This window comes from Neoarius graeffei, chromosome 6, assembly GCF_027579695.1.
Source record: "Neoarius graeffei isolate fNeoGra1 chromosome 6, fNeoGra1.pri, whole genome shotgun sequence".
Lineage (NCBI taxonomy): Eukaryota > Metazoa > Chordata > Actinopteri > Siluriformes > Ariidae > Neoarius > Neoarius graeffei.
The window spans coordinates 45,282,547-45,306,498 of NC_083574.1; the positions used below are offsets into that span (position 1 = coordinate 45,282,547).

At 42.0% G+C, this 23,952-nt stretch overlaps 1 protein-coding gene across 1 annotated transcript in view; it reads right to left on the reverse strand.

Moving 5' to 3' along the window:
- Window positions 1-23,952, reverse strand: part of zgc:173742 (DNA topoisomerase I, mitochondrial) — a 233,252-nt gene that overhangs the window by 122,634 nt on the left and 86,666 nt on the right. The gene's annotated exons all lie outside the window — the stretch shown is intronic.

Below are 23,952 nucleotides of genomic sequence, written 5' to 3' on the forward strand. Positions count from 1 at the left end.
ACATGCAAACTCCGCACAGAAAGACCCTCGCCGGCCACGGGGCTCGAACCCGGACCTTCTTGCTGTGAGGCGACAGTGCTAACCAAATTATTGATCGCAATTATATCGTTGAAGACCGCTCATCGGACCAGAGATTAGATGCAGGGCTAGAGTCATGAGCTCAGAAAGGAAACAACTTTCTCGTACATTTATACAGTGGTGCTTGAAAGTTTGTGAACCCTTTAAAATTTTCTATATTTCTCCATAAATATGACCTAAAACATCATCAGATTTTCACACAAGTCCTAAAAGTAGATCAAGAGAACCCAGTTAAACAAATGAGACAAAAATATTATACTTGGTCATTTATTTACTGAGGAAAATGATCCAATATTACATATCTGTGAGTGGCAAAAGTATGTGAACCTCTAGGATTAGCAGTTAATTTGAAGGTGAAATTAGAGTCAGGTGTTTTCAATCAATGGGATGACAATCAGGTGTGAGTGGGCACCCTGTTTTATTTAAAGAACAGGGCTCTATCAAAGTCTGATCTTCACAACACATGTTTGTGGAAGCGTATCATGGCACCAACAAAGGAGATTTCTGAAGACCTCAGAAAAAGCGTTGATGCTCATCAGGCTGGAAAAGGTTACAAAACCATCTCTAAAGAGTTTGGACTCCACCAATCCACAGTCAGACAGATTGTGTACAAATGGAGGAAATTCAAGACCATTGTTACCCTCACCAGGAGTGGTCGACTAACAAAGATCACTCCAAGAGCAAGGCGTGTAATAGTCGGTGAGGTCACAAAGGACCCCAGGGTAACTTCTAAGCAACTGAAGGCCTCTCTCACATTGGCTAATGTTAATGTTCATGAGTCCACCATCAGGAGAACACTGAACAACAATGGTGTGCATGGCAGGGTTGCAAGGAGAAAGCCATTGCTCTCCAAAAAGAACATTGCTGCTCATCTGCAGTTTGCTAAAGATCATGTGGACAAGCCAGGAGGCTATTGGAAAAATGTTTTGTGAACAGATGAGACCAAAATAGAACTTTTTGGTTTAAATGAGAAGTGCTATGTTTGGAGAAAGGAAAACACTGCATTCCAGCATAAGAACCTTATCCCATCTGTGAAACATGGTGGTGGTAGTATCATGGTTTGGGTCTGTTTTGCTGCATCTGGGCCAGGACGGCTTGCCATCATTGATGGAACAATGAATTCTGAATTATACCAGCGAATTCTAAAGGAAAATGTCAGGACATCTGTCCATGAACTGAATCTCAAGAGAAGGTGGGTCATGCAGCAAGACAACGACCCTAAGCACACAAGTCATTCTACCAAAGAATGGTTAAAGAAAAATAAAGTTAATGTTTTGGAATGGCCAAGTCAAAGTCCTGACCTTAATCCAATCGAAATGTTGTGGAAGGACCTGAAGCGAGCAGTTCATGTGAGGAAACCCACTAACATCCCAGAGTTGAAGCTGTTCTGTACAGAGGAATGGGCTAAAATTCCTCCAAGCCGGTGTGCAGGACTGATCAACAGTTACTGGAAACATTTAGTTGCAGTTATTGCTGCACAAGGGGGTCACACCAGATACTGAAAGCAAAGGTTCACATACTTTTGCCACTCATGGATATTTAATATTGCATCATTTTCCTCAATAAATAAATGACCAAGTATAATATTTTTGTCTCATTTGTTTAACTGGGTTCTCTTTATCTACTTTTAGGACTTGTGTGAAAATCTGATGATGTTTTAGGTCATATTTATGCAGAAATATAGAAAATTCAAAAGGGTTCACAAACTTTCAAGCACCACTGTAGATTTTACATTTTAGTTACTCTCTCTTGTGATGTGTGAACTGTTTAAAAAAATACACAAACAGAATATTTCAAGATGAATGGACAAAAGTGTGCTAATTTCCAGACAGACGATATATCCGTTCAGAGTCCAGGCATCTGGTTAAAAGTGGTAACGTGAAACACGGCTACAAAATAAACACACTTTAATTCGTCTTATTGATAGCTATAAGTTAACTGCGAATGGTTAAACATAAAAAGCAGAATGGAGAGAAATTCAACAGCTTGCTCACTGGGCAACTATCAGCTCCAATGTGCGGTCAGGTCGCACAATTTGGTTGCCCGTAAACATAATTAACTAGCCTATAAAGAAGCATCTAGCATAATGCTATGATGTACGGTGAACTAGTTTGGAGCTAGTAAAATGAAATTAAATTATAATCATTTTCTAACAAGTCAGCCCTGTGATGACCTGGCGACTTGTCCAGGGTGTACTCCGCCTTTCGCCCGTAGTCAGCTGGGATAGGCTCCAGCTTGCCTGCGACCCTGTAGAAGGATAAAGCGGCTAGAGATGATATGAGATTTTCTAACAAAAATTTCTAAACAGTCGGCAAGTCAATGATCCAGATTATGTTGTGACGCATAAAAGCTTGTACTCCTAGCCAGAGAATGAAAAACATTATTATATCCACATTCACTGGGTATGAGCAATCGTGCGCTCCGATTGGCTAGTCTACTACTAGGATATCAGCTCATATACCGTGAGGAGAGAAAAACAAAATGGCGGCGCATGTTGCTGAACCAACCAATGACAAAAGAAAAACCCTAAAGAAGAAGAAGAAAAAAAACAAATACAAAAAACAGCAACAAAATATGGAATAAAAGTATGATAGTAGGGGGCGTCGTGGCTCGGGTGGATGGGGCGCCGTGCCGTGGGTCCGGGGACCCGGGTTCGGTTCCGGCCCGGGGTCGTTTCCCGATCCCTCCCCGTCTCTCTCTCCCGCTCGTTTCCTGTCTCTGCACTGTCCTATCCAATAGAGGTGCAAAAAGCCCCCCCCCAAAAAAAAGTATGATAGTAAGAATGCATCTTTATTTTTCAAGAATTATTATTATAACATTTTTCACAAATTGCTACTGGTCATTTCACCGGTTTGTTTACATTCTAAGCAGAAATGATTTGGTCGGATGTTTTGTATAAAAAGTTTATCAAATTTGAAAAGACAGGAGAAAAAACCTCCGTGTCTCAAAATCCAGTGAATGTGGATAGAATGAATAGTTAGGCGACTCGTTTTAGATTTTTCGGATCACGGATCCGCCGACGGCAGTTAAATACTACCACTAGAAAAATAAAAAGTCTCTGAGCGAGAGCGGGCTGAGAGGCTGCGCGGGAACAGGCTCTGAGCGAGAGCGGGCCCGGGCCGCGGCTGAAGCCTCAGATTTTCCTGCCGCCCCGCTTGTTCTTCCTGCGCTTCACATTGCTCAGAAGCTGAAAGGGGCTAAGAAGCTATCAGTGGGCATGTTGTTATGATAACGGGGCGACATGCCACCAAAAAAGAATACGGCACAGGTTGAGGAGGTCGACGATATTAAAAGATCGCTCGACATGTTGACGGAGGAGGTTTCTGCTGTTAGACAACAGCAGAAAACCATCATGAGCCTGCATGGGCGCCGCCAGGGGGGGAAAGGTTAGAACAATTCTAGGGGCCCAGCACTGCCATGGGGCCCTTTAAGGGGCTGATAATATGCTTTTGACAATTTTAATAAGACTTTTGAAATAACAACAATGCAATATTCCATCTGGTAAAATGAGCTAATTGAACAAGGTTGTCTATTTCTTGAGTTCTTCAACATATTGTCATTTAACCCTCCCCCTTTTGTGAAATGGTACGGTCCAGTTCTGGTAGAAGCGCGATGCGTTAAATCTGTGTGCTGATCAGTGCAACGCTACTTGCTGCTGTGTCGCGGTGCAGCAGCCAGCCAGCAGTGGAGTGCGTACAGTCTATGATCGCTAAATATGAAGAGTGGCTGTCAAAAACGTAAAGAAAGGCAGCTGAAAGCTGAGAAGGACCGGAGAGGCAGGCAACCGGTCACTCAGTTTTTCCCAAAGAAAGGTAGCTATCGCTCATGTGTGTTCAAAATATTAGCGAATGGTAAATGAACAGTATGAACGTGGTTGGATTAGCCTATCAAGAGAACACTTTTACAGTTTGTACAGTGACATTTTTTCCATTTTAATAACTGAACTGACTTGTGTGATAATAAACAAGATGAAATATTACGTTATGCTGGTGCTAATAACTAGTGCTAATAACCAGTTTCATAACTAATGGGGTGCCCTAAATATGCACAGATTCAGCCTCAGGGGGGCCTCCGCCCTACCAAACCACTGAACCCCGCTTTGGAGAAGGAGGTAAGCAGCAATACAACCCATAAATGCTTTAGGGTTGAAGTTTTTAATGAGCGAGCGCCATATACAGTTTGCTAGATTAAAGTGTTGCTAATGTAACAGACGTTGTGTTGTTCACCAGTCTTTTTATTCTGAAGAAATGAGACACAAATACACTGCTGAGGACGGGCTGCAAACGTCCAGTGGCATTGGCGCTTACATTTCCAAACCGAACTGAAAGAGGCCAGCGCCTCGTTCCCATAACTACCTGCGCTCTTAAAGGGCCAGCGCAGAATTTCCCCACCACTACACACAATGGCAAGTGGAAAAAAATAAACCCGTTACACTAATAACGGACACCAATCAAGTGTTTGACATGGTTACGTGTGTGGAATGTTCACACGTTCTAAACCATTGGTTTCAACCATTGGTTAATACATAAAATGTAATAAAGTCACAAACTCAAGGTCCATGGGCTATCAAAAGTCAAATAATGACAATAGTGCAATTGTGACGAGGGTGGGCAAAGTTGGGGGGCCCAAAATTCTAATCTTTCATGGGGCCCAAAATTTCTGGCGGCGCCCCTGTGAGCCTGGTGGAGGAAGTTAAAGCCTTGAGGCTACAAATCACCGAGAAGGATAAGCGGATTAACTTGCTGGAGAACCGGGTGGCCGATCTGGAGCAATATACCAGAATGAACGACATCATAATCACCGGCTTGGAAGTGAAACCTCGTTCATATGCACGGGCAGTGACGATACGGAACGGAGAGGAGCCGAGCGAGGAGGACGCGGCATCGGTGGAGCAACAGGTGGCGGCGTTTCTCCGCTCAAAGGGAGTTGAGTTAGACAGGGAGAACATCGAGGCCTGTCACCCGCTCCCAAGGAGAAACGAGAAGACAAAACCGGCAATAATAGTTCGGTTTACAAATAGAAAACACAAAAACGAACTGCTGAAACAGGGAAGACGGCTGAAGGGATCAGACGTTTACATCAATGAGCACCTGACAAAGAAAAATGCGGACATTGCCAGAATGGCAACAGAAGAAAATACAATCGACATGGACTTCAAACTGCAAAATATACATCAAGTTAAATGGAACACCAGAACAAGCCAAAGTACTAGTCATCCGGGAGCTGGAGGAGCGGAGCAAATATTAACGAAACGTACAACAACAAGGTATCCTTAAATTACAGCCATGACAACTCCTGATGATAAACACACATTAGGACTAGAAAACTTTGTATATACAGAACATAAAATACAGGACATAGAACATGATATTGATCCGGATAACAATTTACTCAATGATATAGAAAACGGCTGCAGTTATTACACAGATGAGCACTACAACGCAACTTTCCAATCAAAGCATAACATATCAATCATCCACTTCAACAAGGTTCCTACACTAAGAATCATTTGAAAATTAATGACATTTAATGACATTTTTACACTCATTTTAATGACTTTTTAATGACAATTCTATATGAATGCTATGCTAAGTTATATTCCAATGGACCAGTACATGATGAATTTAACAGTAAGTAAAGCAAAGCACAAGACATGTTGTACAAAGTGAAAAAAATCTTTATTGATTTTTTTAGAATTCTTTTTTTTTCAAGAACTCTTCAAATCCCTGAAGGATTTTGTCTTTTCGTCCAACTAAGAACTCTTCAAATCCCTGAAGGATTTTGTCTTTTCGTCCAACTCTTTTTTTGGTTTCGATAAGTTCCTCCTTTTTAGACTTTCTTTTCGATCCAAGTGCGTTGGCCTGAGCAACTTTCTCTGCCATTTTCTCTTTGGATTTGGCATTTTCCGCCTCTTCAGAAAGATGATCTGCATTTGTTTCAAGAGTGTCAATGACGGACTCCAGTGTTTTGCATTTTTTTCTTAACGTATCTAATTCATCTTCCATGTCTTTTCTTTTTCTTTTCTTCACTCAATTTTTTTTCTTTGATTTTCTTCAAGGTAATTCCTGTATCTCATTCTGGCAGCTGAGGCTGACTTCAACATATCCTTTGTGATCGGTACCTGAAGTGGCCCCCCATAATCCTGAATAGCATCATACACTATGCGCTGTGCCACTACTGTGTCCTGATGTTGGTTATCCTGCAGTACCTCTTTGTTAACAGAGAAACCTCTTTCAACGCATTTTTTCCCATGTTTCCCAACGAACGTGTTTTTTTACACACACGGCAGTAGAAAGCGTATTTATCTCCATTTACCGGCGTGACCCACGCTTTGAATGGTTCGTCTTCCACCCAACCTTTGTTGAATACGCACTTCCGTGCCGGTGGCATTGTTATTGCGTGTTTACTGTGATACGGGTGAATGATTAACTATAATAGCGCCATTTATCAAACACGAGGTGAAATAGGACGATTGCGCATCATCTTCTGCGCATATTGAGATATTGAGAAATTCCGCTCTGTGATAGCCGCTCCTATTTTAAAGATTTGGCCAACTACGTAATTAATGGCTTTTAATACGAAATTGTGGATTTTAATGACTTTTAATGACCTTAAAAAGAGAAAATTGGAATTAATGACTTTTAATGACGCGCGGGAACCTTGTTCAATAGCAGAAGCCTATATGCCAACTTCCACAGTATTAAAGAATATTTGAAACAGTTTAAGAACCCATTCAACATCATAGCAATTTCAGAGACATGGATCAGCACTGACAGAGGTGTGGACTTTGAGATGGAGGGTTATGATCTAAATCATATAAGCAGAGTGAAAAAGAGAGGAGGAGGTGTGGCAATATATGTGGACAAAGGACTGAAGTATAAGGTGGTGGAGAGTATGACAGCAGCTGTTGATAATCTGGTGGAATGTATCACAGTGGAAATTTGTATGGAAAAAGTAAAAAATATAATTGTGAGCTGTTTGTACGGAACTCCAGCATCAAGTATTGATGTATTTGAAAACTGGATGGAAAACATGTTTTCTAACTCAGTGCAGAAGACTGTGTTTATCTGTGGGGATTATAATACTGATCTGTTAAATCCAAAAAAGCATAAAATGACAGATGATTTCATAAATACAAATGTACAGTATGGGTTTATACCCAAAAAAAAAATCACCAAACCTAGTAGAATTACTTCTCATTGTGTCACATTAATAGATAATATATTTACAAACAGTATGGAAAATAATACAGAAAGTGGGCTTTTATATAATGACATCAGTGACCGTTTGCCTGTATTTATTGTCTATCACTGTAATTACTGGAAACCTAAGGATATGAATCAGCTGAAATACAAACGGATAAGAACCGAAGAAAATATAAGGACACTTAAGAGTGAATTACTTAAACAGAACTGGAGAGTAGTATATGAGGAAGAAGATATTGACAAAGCATACAGTGGATTCCTAAATATCTTTAAAACACTATATGATAAAACCTGTCCTGTAAGGAAATACAATGATGGACAAAAACAAGCAACTGGTCCATGGATCACCAAAGGATTAAAAAATGCCTGTAAAAAAAAAAAAAAAGAACACGCTGTATAGACAATTCATAAAAAAAAAAAAAAAAAGAACTTTGGAGGCAGAAATTAAATATAAAAAATACAAGAATAAATTAACCAGCATTATGAGGACATGTCTCATCTCATCTCATTATCTGTAGCCACTTTATCCTGTTCTACAGGGTCGCAGGCAAGCTGGAGCCTATCCCAGCTGACTACGGGCGAAAGGCGGGGTACACCCTGGACAAGTCGCCAGGTCATCACAGGGCTGACACATAGACACAGACAACCATTCACACTCACATTCACACCTACGGTCAATTTAGAGTCACCAGTTAGCCTAACCTGCATGTCTTTGGACTGTGGGGGAAACCGGAGCACCCGGAGGAAACCCACACGGACACGGGGAGAACATGCAAACTCCGCACAGAAAGGCCCTCGCCGGCCACAGGGCTCGAACCCGGACCTTCTTGCCGTGAGGCGACAGCGCTAACCACTACACCACCGTGCCGCCCATGAGGACATGTAAGAAGGAATATTATAATAAATTATTCGATAGTAATAAAAATAACATGAAGGGGCTATGGAATGTACTGAATAGTATTATTAGGAATAGAGCTAAAAACAAAAACACAAGCTACCCTGATCATTATATTGAGAATGACAGATCAATAAATAATATGGAAGAAGTGATAAATGGTTTTAATAGATTCTTTGTAAATGTGGGATCAGATTTGGCAGAAAAGATTCAGGATACAGACACACCTGGAGGGGCGGAGGCTGCTCGATGGGAGAGAAATCCTAAATCTATATTCCTTGGTGCAGTTGGCATAAAAGAGGTCATAGATATTGTAAGGAGAAGTGAAAGTAAAACCTCCACTGACTGGAATGATATTGATACGAGTTTAATAAAAAAAAGTTATTGAAGAAATTGCAGAACCATTTACTCACATATGTAATATGTCTTTTCAATCTGGTAAATTTCCAAACAACATGAAAATAGCTCAAGTTATACCTTTATATAAATGTGGAGATAGACACCATTACACAAATTACAGGCCAGTTTCTTTACTCTCTCAGTTCTCCAAGATCCTCGAAAAACTGTTCACAGCAAAACTAGACAACTTCATTGAAAAATATAAACTTTTAGCTGACAGTCAATACGGATTCCGGAAAGACAGATCAACAACCCTGGCATTAATGGAACTTATCGAGAAAATCACAAATGGTATAGACAATAAAAAACATGTTATGGGAATTTTCATAGATCTAAAGAAAGCATTTGACACAATAAATCACGACATTCTATTCAAAAAATTAGAGAGGTATGGTATCAGAGGGGTTGGTTTGGACTGGGTGAGGAGCTACTTAAGTAACAGGCAACAATTTGTAAAAATTGGAGATCACACATCTGAGTATTTGCCCATAACATGTGGAGTACCGCAAGGGTCTGTCTTAGGTCCTAAGCTTTTTATATTGTACATTAATGATTTATGTAATGTATCATGTATAATGAAATGCATTTTATTTGCTGATGATACAAACATCTTTTGCGCCGGGGACAATGCACAGCAGCTTATGGAAACAATCACAACCTAAATGAATAAATTAAAAAGGTGGTTTAATGTAAACAAATTGTCATTGAATTTGAGTAAAACAAAGATTGTGTTATTCGGAAAATATAAGTCGAACCCTCAAGTTGAATTGAAAATTGACAACATAACCATAGAAAGAGTTTATGAAATAAAATTTCTGGGTGTGATTGTTGATCATAAAGTCTGCTGGAAACCGCATATTAATCATGTTAAAGCAAAAATAGCAAAGATTACTGCAATTTTGGGGAAATCAAGACACATTCTGGACTATAAATCACTACATACTCTGTATAATGCACTCATACTTCCATATCTGAGCTACTGCGTGGAGATATGGGGTAATACCTACAAATCTAACCTGCAGCCGTTATGCACATTACAAAAAAGAGCAATAAGAATTGTCAATAATACGGGATATCTTGAGCATACAAACGCATTATTCGTAAAAGCACACACTCTGAAATTCACAGATCTGGTTAAACACAAGACTGCACAAATTATGTATAAAGCAAGACATAACCTTCTTCCGGGTGAGGTACAAAATATGTTTATGGAAAGGCAGGGTGGGTATAACCTGAGAGGGGAAATGAATTTTAAGAGAGTAAATGTTAGAACAACTATGAAAAGTATGTGCAGAACAGTCTGTGGGGTGAAATTGTGGAATGGTCTGGAAAATGAACTCAAAAATAGCACCAACATAAAACTGTTTAAAAAATTATATAAAAACATGTTAATAAAAATATATGAGAATGAGGACAGGCAGACTATATAGGTGATGATGAAATTGAGAGTAAGTCTGTGACTGGTCTTCTTGTATTTAGTGTATAGCTATAGGTATGTGTATATGTATGTACTGTATATATGTATTGTATGTGTGTCTATATGCATAACATAAGTATCTGTATATATGATTTGATCGATATTATACCATGTCGGTATGTTTTGGTATGTTGGTATGTTTTCTTTTTTGTTTATTGCTTTTGTTTTCTTTTGTGTATATATAGTTTATTATGGTGGAAAGTGACATTTGATTAGCGGTGGTATAGAGGGTTAGGATTGGATAAGTTATTACTTCTTCCTAATCCTTTCTGAACATTGTTATGTTATTGCCTTGTGGCTACGCTATTCTGTTTGTTTATGATGTTTTGATTATTGGATTTTTTATTTAAATTTTTATTTTTATATCTTTCTTCTTTATTGTTCAGAATAAAGTAATCAATCAATCAATCAATCAATCAATAAGTCTGTGCGTATTTTTATTTTAACCGCCGAAATGTACAAAAAGAAATGTAAAAAAAAAAAAGTCACATTTTTCTTGTAACAGCACTGTATCCCTGGTACTAGGTCATATTTCTTTAGGCCATTATTAAAAAATGTTCTGTTTCCAGTCCACCGGCCGGGTGAGTGCCGTTTGTGCGGTTGAACTTTTTTTTTTAACGCCGGTTTTTCGACATTTTTTTCGGGTTCGTAAATCTAAAATCGAACTCGACATTTACGCATTCCCAGGCCTTTCCACTAAGGCTCATACTAGCCAGCCATGACAAATAAGTAGCCAGCCGGGGGGAGTAAACACAAAATAAACTCCTGTGCACGCAGTTCCCAGGATTAAATGTATTTTCCACAGACCATTTATTTATTCACTTTACTCAAATACAAAGTAAAATGGCAGTAAATCTTCTTTCTTTTCTTGCGTATTGCATCATGAGGCGTTCCTGGCTTGTAAATCTCTTATTTTCGGTGCATGACACATTCACGCAGCTGAGCATGCTATGAATTAACAACGACAACGGTCTGCAGTGGCGGCTACACAATTACACACTCAGCGAACATTTCTCCATTTGTGTATGAAAATACACTCCAACCACTCAGTTTGGTTTCATTTACAACCAACGGTATCTTTTGATGCCAGCACGTAATTGAACGAGAGAAGACTGGTTTACCGGAGACAAAAGTGTTATCTCTGCTTCTGTTCCCTCCGACACACTACTGCCTCCGCTGAGTGCGCGCGCACTCTGAACTGAATCAGCTCTGCGCATGCGCCGTGCGGCACAAAAAAATGGCAGCCACCATGAAGGAAGGAGATCCGGAGTTTTCAAACATTTGCTTAAAGGTGGAGTACGAGATTTTGGAATAACGGTTCCCGCAAGCCATATTTTGAAAAGAAACACGCCCGCACTCGCCATGCTCCCACCCCCCGCGTCTCCACCGCGTCTCCACCCCCCCTCCATACCCATTGCCTCAGAAGGCTAATGGAGGATTAGAAAACCCTTGTACAATCATGTTAGCACAGCTGAAAACAGTTGAGCTCTTTAGAGAAGCTATAAAACTGACCTTCCTTTGAGCAGATTGAGTTTCTGGAGCATCACATTTGTGGGGTCGATTAAATGCTCAAAATGGCCAGAAAAATATGTCTTGACTATATTTTCTATTCATTTTACAACTTCTCATCTCATCTCATTATCTCTAGCCGCTTTATCCTGTTCTACAGGGTCGCAGGCAAGCTGGAGCCTATCCCAGCTGACTACGGGCGAAAGGCGGGGTACACCCTGGACAAGTCGCCAGGTCATCACAGGGCTGACACATAGACACAGACAACCATTCACACTCACATTCACACCTACGCTCAATTTAGAGTCACCAGTTAACCTAACCTGCATGTCTTTGGACTGTGGGGGAAACCGGAGCACCCGGAGGAAACCCACGCGGACACGGGGAGAACATGCAAACTCCGCACAGAAAGGCCCTCGCCGGCTACGCCGGACCTTCTTGCTGTGAGGCGACAGCGCTAACCACTATACCACCGTGCCGCCCCATTTTACAACTCATGGTGGTAAATAAAAGTGTGACTTTTCATGGAAAACACAAAATTGTCTGGGTGACCCCAAACTTTTGAACGGTAGTGTACGCATGGAAAGTGTGTCCCTTGAATTTAAATTATTTTACCATCTTAATCCGACATTGAAATTTTGCCATGCAAAAAAAAAATTGGACAAGGACACTTATTTTTATTTCGACCGACATCATCAAAAATATGTTGAAAAAATCCGTGAACCTAAAGATAAAAAATGGGTGGCCTTATTCCACTCAAATCTCGTCATGCATGGCTAATAGCAAAGTTGGTGCTATGCGCCTCATCAGCTATCAGCTCATGTATGACTCGATTTCATGGAATGACTGTTAAATAACCTGTTCCCAAGTGGTGCAACAGAAAAGCAAAGTGTTCACCGTATCGCAAATTCGCATCCCAGCACAGCCAGCTGGGAGTCCAAGAGAGTCTTTGCTCTCAGGGTAGAAGTGGTGGAGTACTCTCTCACCTGTCAATCACAGCGACATTAGCCAATAATGCCCATCTGTGGGCTCCTGCGTGTGGAACAGAGTGTACCGCTGTCCTGTGACGCAGCATGAACAGCAGTTCGAAAAGATGCAGTTGACTGGTTTCAGGTGTCTCACAGGAAGAACACGTGTTTGTCCCAGGCTACTGATTTGTCCTCCCATGATTAAGAGATACCAGTTGTCATCATTCAGCCATGATCGCTGCTTATCTGTGCCTTTGCAGGCAAAGAATTTGATGTAACTGAACACATTTTACTCAAACAACCCTGGTGTATAGAGTACACAGAATATCTAAACTGCGTAAGCGGAGTTCTTGTGCATCCCATTAGTGCAAATGGGCCTTTAATGCGAGCCAATCTGCGAGAGCACTAAAACAACATCAACACATCACCCCTATCTGTGCACACACTCTAGTATGCACTTCCACTTAACCTTCTGCTTCCTCATTACTGTTTGCTCAGCAATGCAGAAGCCACAGTGTTCAAAAAGCAACTGCGGCACCCCTGAGGAGATGCGTTCAACTCATCAGCCGCACTAAAGTCAGGAGTTGCACCCAAGTCATGGAATGGAACAAAATTACACTTACTTAAAATAAATAAATAAATAAATAATCTCAGCCTGGCCATGAGTAAAACTGTCGGATCTCCAAGCTGGTGTTAATAAGTAATGCTTAAACAGTGAACATCACGGGCCCGTGGTGCTGAGGGGTACTTCATGATCCATAGACCGTTTTTCAGGTCAGGTGATGCAATGATATCTCTTCCCTCTTCCCATTTCAATCTTTCAATTCCTCGCTCCCTCTCTTTGATTGACAACGGAGCAGTGGGTGGAGACTGTGCTCACTGAGGCGAGGAGAGGCTTCGGTGTTATAATAAAAAAGTTAAATTGGATTTGTTCATATGGGGGGGGAAAGCGAGTTGTCTGGATTAGCATATCAATGCCTTTATACAAATCGCATTTTCAAGAGCATTGAGCACTAAGCAGCACGAAATTAATTCTGCATGATAGGCTCTAGGCCCTGCTTGGGTCGGATCCCCCCCAGCGAACGATCTATCATCCATCTTTCCTCGCTCAGCTGTGCATATCTGACCGGAGAAGGGGGAAGAGGGGAGAAGAAAAAAAAAAAAAAAAACTTCTGAACACGTCTTTGAACTCCAAAAGAATCTATCTGAAATGATAAAAACACGAAAGAATCAGAGAAATAAATGTGAAGTTCAATAATCTTTCTTGGTTGGCCATACATATAAAGAGATTAATGGAAACCGTGAAATCATTACTGCTGTACTACTTCAAAAGTGATATTGCAGCTTGTTCCAGTCCCAGCTCTCCATTGTATCTCCAGCTTAACGGGAACGAATAGACCTTTTTTTCTCCATTCTTTTTATTTATTTTTACCCTGCTGCTGGAACCAAAATGATTTCATTTAGTTAAGAGCACAATGGTTTGAACAGCTTTAACCTGTCTGCAAAGGTCCATCCTTTACAAAATACCATTTTGGGACAGAAGTCTTATTATTCATATATGAGAAATATTACTCTTTCAGCTTCATTTCAAAACCAAGAACTATTGTACGATAGCCATGAAAAACCGCAATAAACTGAAACTTTATGGACTGCTTTGAAATACAGTACCATTCAAAAGTTTGGACACAACTATTAATTCAGCTGTTTTTTCTTTATGTTGATTCATTCAAAAACCCTTCATGTGTTATTTTCATACTGACCTTCAAAGTACATTTCAAATCTCAAATACCAGGAGATTTTTTTCTATATTTCTTTTTATCTTTTGCCGAGTTACCTATTTATACAAGACGAGATCACTCTCATTTACCTTCCACATAAAAATAAATATTTTTTAAAAAAAAAATTCACCATCAAATCTAAAGTACTACAGTAGCAGGTAAAAGTCTGGACACCCCTTCGATATCAATGGATTTTCTTAATTTTTAATCAATTAAAAGACACTTCATGTCAAAGTAATGATGGATGTTGTTTCTCTTTACTTAGTTGAGCAGTTCTACAGTGGTGCTTGAAAGTTTGTGAACCCTTTAGAATTTTCTATATTTCGGCATAAATATGACCTAAAACATCATCAGATTTTCACACAAGTCCTAAAAGTAGATAAAGAGAACCCAGTTAAACAAATGAGACAAAAATATTATACTTGGTCATTTATTTATTGAGGAAAATTATCCAATATTACATATCTGTGAGTGGCAAAAGTATGTGAACCTCTAGGATTAGCAGTTAATTTAAAGGTGAAATTAGAGTCAGGTGTTTTCAATCAATGGGATGACAATCAGGTGTGAGTGGGCACCCTGTTTTATTTAAAGAACAGGGATCTATCAAAGTCTGATCTTCACAACACGTTTGTGGAAGTGTATCATGGCACGAACAAAGGAGATTTCTGAGGACCTCAGAAAAAGTGTTGTTGATGCTCATCAGGCTGGAAAAGGTTACAAAACCATCTCTAAAGAGTTTGGACTCCACCAATCCACAGTCAGACAGATTGTGTACAAAAGGAGGAAATTCAAGACCATTGTTACCCTCCCTAGGAGTGGTCGACCAACAAAGATCACTCCAAGAGCAAGGCGTGTAATAGTCAGCGAGGTCACAAAGGACCCCAGGGGAACTTCTAAGCAACTGAAGGCCTCTCTCACACTGGCTAATGTTAATGTTCATGAGTCCACCATCAGTAGAACACTGAACAACAGGTGTGCGCATGGCAGGGTTGGAAGGAGAAAGTCACTGCTCTCCAAAAAGAGCATTGCTGCTCATCTGCAGTTTGCTAAAGATCATGGAGACAAGCCAGAAGGCTACTGGAAAAAAAGTTTTGTGGACGGATGAGACCAAAATACAACTTTTTGGTTTAAATGAGAACCGTTATGTTTGGAGAAAGGAAAACACTGCATTCCAGCATAAGGACTTTATCCCATCTGTGAAACATGGTGGTGGTAGTATCATGGTTTGGGCCTGTTTTGCTGCGTCTGGGCCAGGACGGCCCTCATTGATGGAACAATGAATTCTGAATTATACCAGCGAATTCTAAAGGAAAATGTCAGGACATCTGTCCATGAACTGAATCTCAAGAGAAGGTGGGTCATGCAGCAAGACAACGACCCTAAGCACACAAGTCATTCTACCAAAGAATGGCTAAAGAAGAATGAAAATGTTTTGGAATGGCCAAGTCAAAGTCCTGACCTTAATCCAATTGAAATGTTGTGGAAGGACCTGAAGCGAGCAGTTCATGTGAGGAAACCCACCAACATCCCAGAGTTGAAACTGTTCTGTACGGAGGAATGGGCTAAAATTCCTCCAAGCCGGTGTGCAGGACTGATCAACAGTTACCGGAAACGTTTAGTTGCAGTTATTGCTGCACAAGGGGGTCACACCAGATACTGAAAGCAAAGGTTCACATACTTTTGCCACTCACAGATATGTAATATTGGATCATTTTCCTCAATAAATAAATGACCAAGTATAATATTTTTGTCTCATTTGTTTAACTGGGTTCTCCTTATCTACTTTTAGGACTTGTGTGAAAATCTGATGTTGTTTTAGGTCATATTTATACAGAAATATAGAAAATTCTAAAGGGTTCACAAACTTTCAAGCACCACTGTAGGGCTATTTACTGTATATTTATTATTTACTGTTTGATCTCAAACACTAACAAGGTTTTCCAGAAAATCTTAAGTATCCGGAGGGTTTGGAATTTGTGACGTGCCAATACTGGGGGGGGTCAGGTCTGGGGTCATGCTACATATGCTACGGTGTGGTCACGTGGTGGTCTGGCTCAGCCAATCAGAGCGCAAGAATCAATCAGCAAATATGGCGTCGCTTCTCGTCATGCTAGACCTGAATCGAAGATAATTTTGTGATGGAATACCTGGATTTGCAGCAAATTATGGGCAGCGGAGACAATATAAAAAAAAATCACTTGAACATTGAAAGGCAAGGGGTTTTTTTTCCAACTCCAAATAAAAAAAAAAAAGTTGACTGTACATTGAAATTAAAACTGAAAACTATGATTTATAAATAATCTTTGACCTGTATTGCACTCAAAACAATATCAGAACAGCACATTATTTGACGTTTTACCTCAAATTTTATTTATTTACCCCCCCCCAAAAAAAAAAATTTGATTCTTACAACAAATTAAAAAAAAAAAAAAAGTTAGGACAGTAAAGCATTTACCACTTTGTAATGTTGCCATTCCTTCTCACAAAGCTTAAAAAAAATGTTTAGAACCTGAAGACACCAAGTAATGAAGCATTTCAGGTGTTCGTTTGTTCTGTTCTTCCTACAAATAGGTCTTAAGGTGTGCCAACTGCAACCTTAGCTTTCTCTGTGTGTATAAATAATCTCATGTCAATAACTGATAAAGTATGTAATGTGGTCAGAATTTCAACCCATGTTACAAATTCTTGCTACATGATTCTCCAGAGGATTCATCTGGTAAAACAATAAATAAATAAAACAAAAGTAGGTAGCGAGGGTGGACAAGTTATTAGCTAGTCCACTAAAGACGTGCATGCCCCAGTGTACTGCCCAGGCTCATACTCTGGTTTCCTCAATCTAATAAAAAAAACTATAGAGAGACGCAAACCATTATATACAGTGGGGCAAAAAAGTATTTAGTCAGCCACCAATTGTGCAAGTTCTCCCACTTAAAAAGATGAGAGAGGCCTGTAATTTTCATCATAGGTACACTTCAACTATGAGAGACAGAATGGGGGGAAAGAATCCAGGAAATCACATTGTAGGATTTTTAATGAATTAATTGGTAAATTCCTCGGTAAAATAAGTATTTGGTCACCTACAAACAAGCAAGATTTCTGGCTCTCACAGACCTGTAACAACTTCTTTAAGAGGCTCCTCTGTCCTCCACTCGTTACCTGTATTAATGGCACCTGTTTGAACTCGTTATCAGTATAAAAGACACCTGTCCACAACCTCAAACAGTCACACTCCAAACTCCACTATGGCCAAGACCAAAGAGCTGTCAAAGGACACCAGAAACAAAATTGTAGACCTGCACCAGGCTGGGAAGACTGAATCTGCAATAGGTAAGCAGCTTGGTGTGAAGAAATCAACTGTGGGAGCAATTATTAGAAAATGGAAGACATACAAGACCACTGATAATCTCCCTCGATCTGGGGCTCCACGCAAGATCTCACCCCGTGGGGTCAAAATGATCACAAGAACGGTGAGCAAAAATCCCAGAACCACACGGGGGGACCGAGTGAATGACCTGCAGAGAGCTGGGACCAAAGTAACAAAGGCTACCATCAGTAACACACTACGCCGCCAGGGACTCAAATCCTGCAGTGCCAGACGTGTCCCCCTGCTTAAGCCAGTACATGTCCAGGCCCGTCTGAAGTTTGCTAGAGAGCATTTGGATGATCCAGAAGAGGATTGGGAGAATGTCATATGGTCAGATGAAACCAAAATAGAACTTTTTGATAAAAACTCAACTTGTCGTGTTTGGAGGAGAAAGAATGCTGAGTTGCATCCAAAGAACACCATACCTACTGTGAAGCATGGGGGTGGAAACATCATGCTTTGAGGCTGTTTTTCTGCAAAGGGACCAGGACGACTGATCCGTGTAAAGGAAAGAATGAATGGGGCCATGTATCATGAGATTTTGAGTGAAAACCTCCTTCCATCAGCAAGGGCATTGAAGATGAAACGTGGCTGGGTCTTTCAGCATGACAATGATCCCAAACACACCGCCCGGGCAACGAAGGAGTGGCTTCGTAAGAAGCATTTCAAGGTCCTGGAGTGGCCTAGCCAGTCTCCAGATCTCAACCCCATAGAAAATCTTTGGAGGGAGTTGAAAGTCCGTGTTGCCCAGCGACAGCCCCAAAACATCACTGCTCTAGAGGAGATCTGCATGGAGGAATGGGCCAAAATACCAGCAACAGTGTGTGAAAACCTTGTGAAGACTTAGAGAAAACGTTTGACCTCTGTCATTGCCAACAAATGGTATATAACAAAGTATTGAGATGAACTTTTGTTATTGACCAAATACTTATTTTCCACCCTAATTTGCAAATAAATTCTTTAAAAATCAGACAATGTGATTTTCTGAATTTTTTTTTCTTATTTTGTCTCTCATAGTTGAGGTATACCTATGATGAAAATTACAGGCCTCTCTCATCTTTTTAAGTGGGAGAACTGGCACAATTGGTGACTGACTAAATACTTTTTTGCCCCACTATGTGTGTGTATATATAAAAAAAAAAAATATACACACACACACACACACACACACACACACATATATATACATACAACCCGCCTTTCGCCCGTAGTCAGCTGGGATAGGCTCCAGCTTGCCTGCGACCCTGTAGAAGGATAAAGCGGCTAGAGATAATGAGATGAGATGAGATATATACATACACACACGTGTGTATGTATATATCTCGTGTCTGTATATTTTTTATATATATACACACACACATCTGTAATCGAAATCTATCATCACAACTAGAGATTAATGAAATACAACAACGATGCTACGGCAAGGGGGAGCCAGGAAGACAGGTCAGCAGGGAGATGTCATCATCCCCACAACCAGAGATTGGGTACCAAGCCCCAACAGCTAACAGCCTCAACACAAGAGCTGCTGACCTGAGAAGGAAGATCGTGACCCAACTGGAAACCTGGAGCCCCCGACAAATACCGAAGCTGAGTTGCCAAGTACCTTCAGAAGATCTACTAGTAGATGTGAATGCTGCTGTTAAGACAATCTCCACAAGAACCATCACTGAGACCAACAAGCTGATACACAGTACAGCAACAGTAATCATGGAGATGCTTGGACACAAGGTGGGCTCGGGACATAACAAACAGTATCCACCATGGAAGAGACGATTAGAGGCCAAGATAAAGGCAGCACGGAGAGAAGTTAGCCAGCTAGCTGAACTACAGAAAGGGAACATGGTGAATAAAGGGGCACCCAGGAAGTACAACTCACTCTCCATACCAGAGGCACTCGAAACTGCCAAACAGCGACTAACAGCTCTGGCCACCCGGTTGAAGAGATACACCAAGGAGGGAGAGGCCAGGAGAATAAACAAGCTGTTCTCCACTGAACCAGCCAAGGTGTACTCTCAGTGGCAGGGGAACAACAACCGGTCAGACCCACCAAGAGCTGAGGTGGAAAAATACTGGAAAGACATATGGGAAAGAAAGGCATCACACAACACCGATGCCCAATGGTTAGTGGACCTAAGAGCTGACCACAGCAACCTCCCAGAACAAGAACCAGTAACCATCTCAATGGCAGATGTCCAAGAAGGAGTGTCAAAGATGAAGAGCTGGACAGCACCAGGCCCCGATATGATCCATACGTACTGGCTGAAGAAGCTAACCGCACTCCATGAACGCCTAGCAGCACAGATGAACCAGCTGCTGAGGGATGGGACCCACCCAGAATGGCTAACCCAAGGCAGGACAGTCCTAATCATGAAGGACCCCCAGAAGGGACCCATCCCATCCAACTACCGGCCAATTACCCGTCTCTGCACAACATGGAAGGCCCTGTCAGGCATCATTGCGGCAAAAATGAGTAAGCATGTGGCTCAATACATGAGCGAGGCACAGAAAGGAATTGGCAGTAACACCAGAGGAGCCAAGCACCAGCCACTGGTCGATAGAACAGTTGCCCGAGACTGTAAGAAGAGACAGACCAACCTGTGCACTGCCTGGATTGACTACAAGAAAGCCTACGACTCAATGCCACACACATGGATACTGGAATGTCTGGAACTGTATAAGATCAACAGGAACCTAAGGACCTTCATCCAGAACTCAATGGAAATGTGGAAGACAACCCTAGAGGCCAACTCAAAACCCATTGCCCAAGTCAACATCAAGTGCGGCATATACCAAGGAGATGCGCCATCACCACTGCTGTTCTGCATAGGCCTGAACCCCCTCAGTCGGATCATCACGAAGAGCGGCTACGGGTACCGATTCCGTAGTGGGGCAACAATCAGCCATCTGCTCTACATGGATGACATCAAGCTGTATGCCAGGAACGAGCGAGAAATAGACTCGCTGATCCACACCACCCGGATCTACAGCGATGACATAGGGATGTCATTCGGATTGGACAAGTGTGGCCGGATGGTCTCAAAGAGAGGCAAGATGATCCGGACTGAGGGGATTGACCTACCAGAGGGCAACACAGGTGATATCCAAGACAGCTACAAGTACCTTGGCATCCCACAGGCTAATGGAAACCATGAAGAGGCCACAAGGAAGTCAACCACAGCCAAATACCTCCAGAGAGTAAGGTAGGTCCTGAAAAGTCAGCTGAATGGTAAGAACAAGGTCTGAGCCATCAACATGTACGCACTACCAGTCATCAGATACCCCGCTGGTATCATAAACTGGCCAAAGGAGGAGATAGAAGCCACAGATATGAAGACTAGAAAGCTCCTCACCATGCATGGAGGGTTCCACCCCAAGTCCAGCACCCTGAGACTATACACTAAGCGGAAAGAAGGAGGCCGAGGGCTAGTGAGCATCAAGACCACAGTCCAGGATGAAGCATCGAAAATCCGAGAATACATCAGAAAGATGGCCCCAAAGGATGAACTGCTAAGTGAATGTCTCAGGCAGCAGAACCCTGATGAGAGTGCAGAGGAGGAGGAGGAGGAACAGACAACCTGGAGGGACAAACCCCTACATGGCATGTACCACCATCAGATAGAGGAAGTGGCTGATATCAAGAAATCCTACCAGTGGCTGGATAATGCAGGACTGACAGACAGCACAGAGGCACTAATCATGGCAGCACAAGAACAGGCCATAAGCACAAGAGCCATAGAGGCCAGGAAAGAGGGAGGCCGAGGGCTAGTGAGCATCAAGACCACAGTCCAGGATGAAGCATCGAAAATCCGAGAATACATCAGAAAGATGGCCCCAAAGGATGAACTGCTAAGTGAATGTCTCAGGCAGCAGAACCCTGATGAGAGTGCAGAGGAGGAGGAGGAGGAACAGACAACCTGGAGGGACAAACCCCTACATGGCATGTACCACCATCAGATAGAGGAAGTGGCTGATATCAAGAAATCCTACCAGTGGCTGGATAATGCAGGACTGACAGAGCACAGAGGCACTAATCATGGCAGCACAAGAACAAGCCATAAGCACAAGAGCCATAGAGGCCAGGATCTACCAGAGTAGATCAGACCCAAGATGCAGACTGTGCAAAGAAGCCCCTGAAACAGTCCAGCACATAGTAGCAGGGTGTAAGATGCTAGCTGGATCAGCGTACATGGAGAGGCACAACCAAGTGGCTGGGATAGTATACAGGAACATCTGCAACCAGTATGGAATAGAAGTACCCAAGTCCCAATGGGCCATACCACAGAAGGTGGCTGAGAACAACAGGGCCAAGGTTCTGTGGGACTTCAGCTTCCAGACTGACAAACAGATCCTGGCTAACCAACCGGACATAGTGGTGGTGGACAAAGAGCAGAAGAGGGTGGTGGTGATAGATGTGGCGATCCCAGCTGACGCCAACATCAGGAAGAAGGAACATGAGAAACTTGAGAAGTATCAAGGGTTGAAAGAGCAGCTGGAACGGATGTGGAAGGTCAAGGGTTGCGTGGTCCCCATGGTAGTGGGGGCACTTGGGGCAGTAACCCCCAAACTGGGAGAGTGGCTCCAGCAAATCCCAGGAACAACATCTGAAGCCTCAGTCCAGAAGAGCGCAGTCCTAGGAACATCGACGATACTACGCAGAACCCTCAAACTCCCTGGCCTCTGGTAGAGGACCCGAGCTTGAGGATGACATGGATACCACCCCCCCGCCGGGGGTGAGAAGGAGATTTTTTTTTTTTGGAGTCTGGCTCGCACCTCGGACTTTTTTCATGACATGTTTACCTGTAAGATGATTAGTGTTATAGGTCAGGTTTGCACATTTCTTGATTTGGTCTTGTGTTTCCACACACCTACATGTTTCTGATTCTGAAAAGGTCATGTGCCATCTGTACATGGTAATTAATCTGACTAAAAGGTGATGTGTTGTGCAGGCAGTGGGACTCGATGAGCAGCGAGCACTAAAGATTCAAGGTGCCTCACACCTCCGTCTAGTGCATTTTTTTTAATATACATACTAAATATAAACTTCTGACGAAGTCCATAAGGAGGAGGAGTAGAAAATAGACTTTGAACCCCAAAATGAATAGAGTAATAAGCTTGTGCAAAAATATGCCAAAAGAGCAGTCCCTTTCTCCCAAATAAAAACAGGAGACAAAGGAATCGTTAATGATTTGCACAAGTTTTTTTTAAACTTTCTCATCCTCTGCTAACTTTCTGGGTGGCACGGTGGTGTAGTGGTTAGCGCGGTCGCCTCGCAGCAAGAAGGTTCTGGGTTTGAACCCAGCGGGCGGTGAGGGCCTTTCTGTGTGGAGTTTGCATGTTCTCCCCGTGTCTGCGTCTGGGTGCTCCGGTTTCCCCCACAGTTCAAAGACATGCGGTTAGGTTAATATGGGATGGCCTTGGGCTGAGGTGCCCTTGAGCGAGGCAACTGCTCCCCGGGCGCTGTGAGCATGGCTGCCCACTGCTCTGGGTGTGCATGTGTGCTCATTGCTCACGTGTGTGTTCACTGCTTCAGATGGGTTAAATGCAGAGAGGAAATTTCACAAGCGTGTGATGAATAAAGTTGTGCTTTCTTTTTCTTCTTTCTTTCTCTGTGGTATTAACCAACACCCCCTGGAAGCCTCACCCCACCCCTACCCCCAAGTGTGGACACCCTCATTTTTTTTTTTTTGTCAAGGTAAATGAAGAATTATATTTTTATTTCATATTAAACAAACAACATATGTTCCACTTAGCTAACATTATACAAGTGCAATCTGTGGCCAAAAGCACGTGAAAGGGGTTTAATGCTTTTGCAGCTGAATGGACCAATCCCTACAGCCACACTCGAAAATCTAGTGGAAAGCGTTCCCAGAAGAGTGCAGGTTATTATACCAGTAAAGGGAGACTAAATCTGGAATGGGATGTTCTGAAATCACATATGGGTGTTATTTAATTCCTGGGCTCCCATCTGTAACAGGGAGTGATGTTGCATCCCATTAATCCACTTTACAATCAATTATTAGATTCTAATAGAATAGATGAGCCAAAACAATTGGGGATCTTTTTTTAATGGGCCCCGACTCGTTACAAGTATGAATAGGTGGGCCTTAAAGTAGGAAAGACCGAGAACCCCTGCTCTAGACCATGACCCTCACCAATCTGTAATTTTATATTTGTGTAAAACATACTGTATGCCAAAAGGCCAAGGTCAAATCTGTACTCCTAACCCCAAGCCATTTTGTCCATGTGGACATGTTCCAGGTTATCTACACCTAGCTTAGA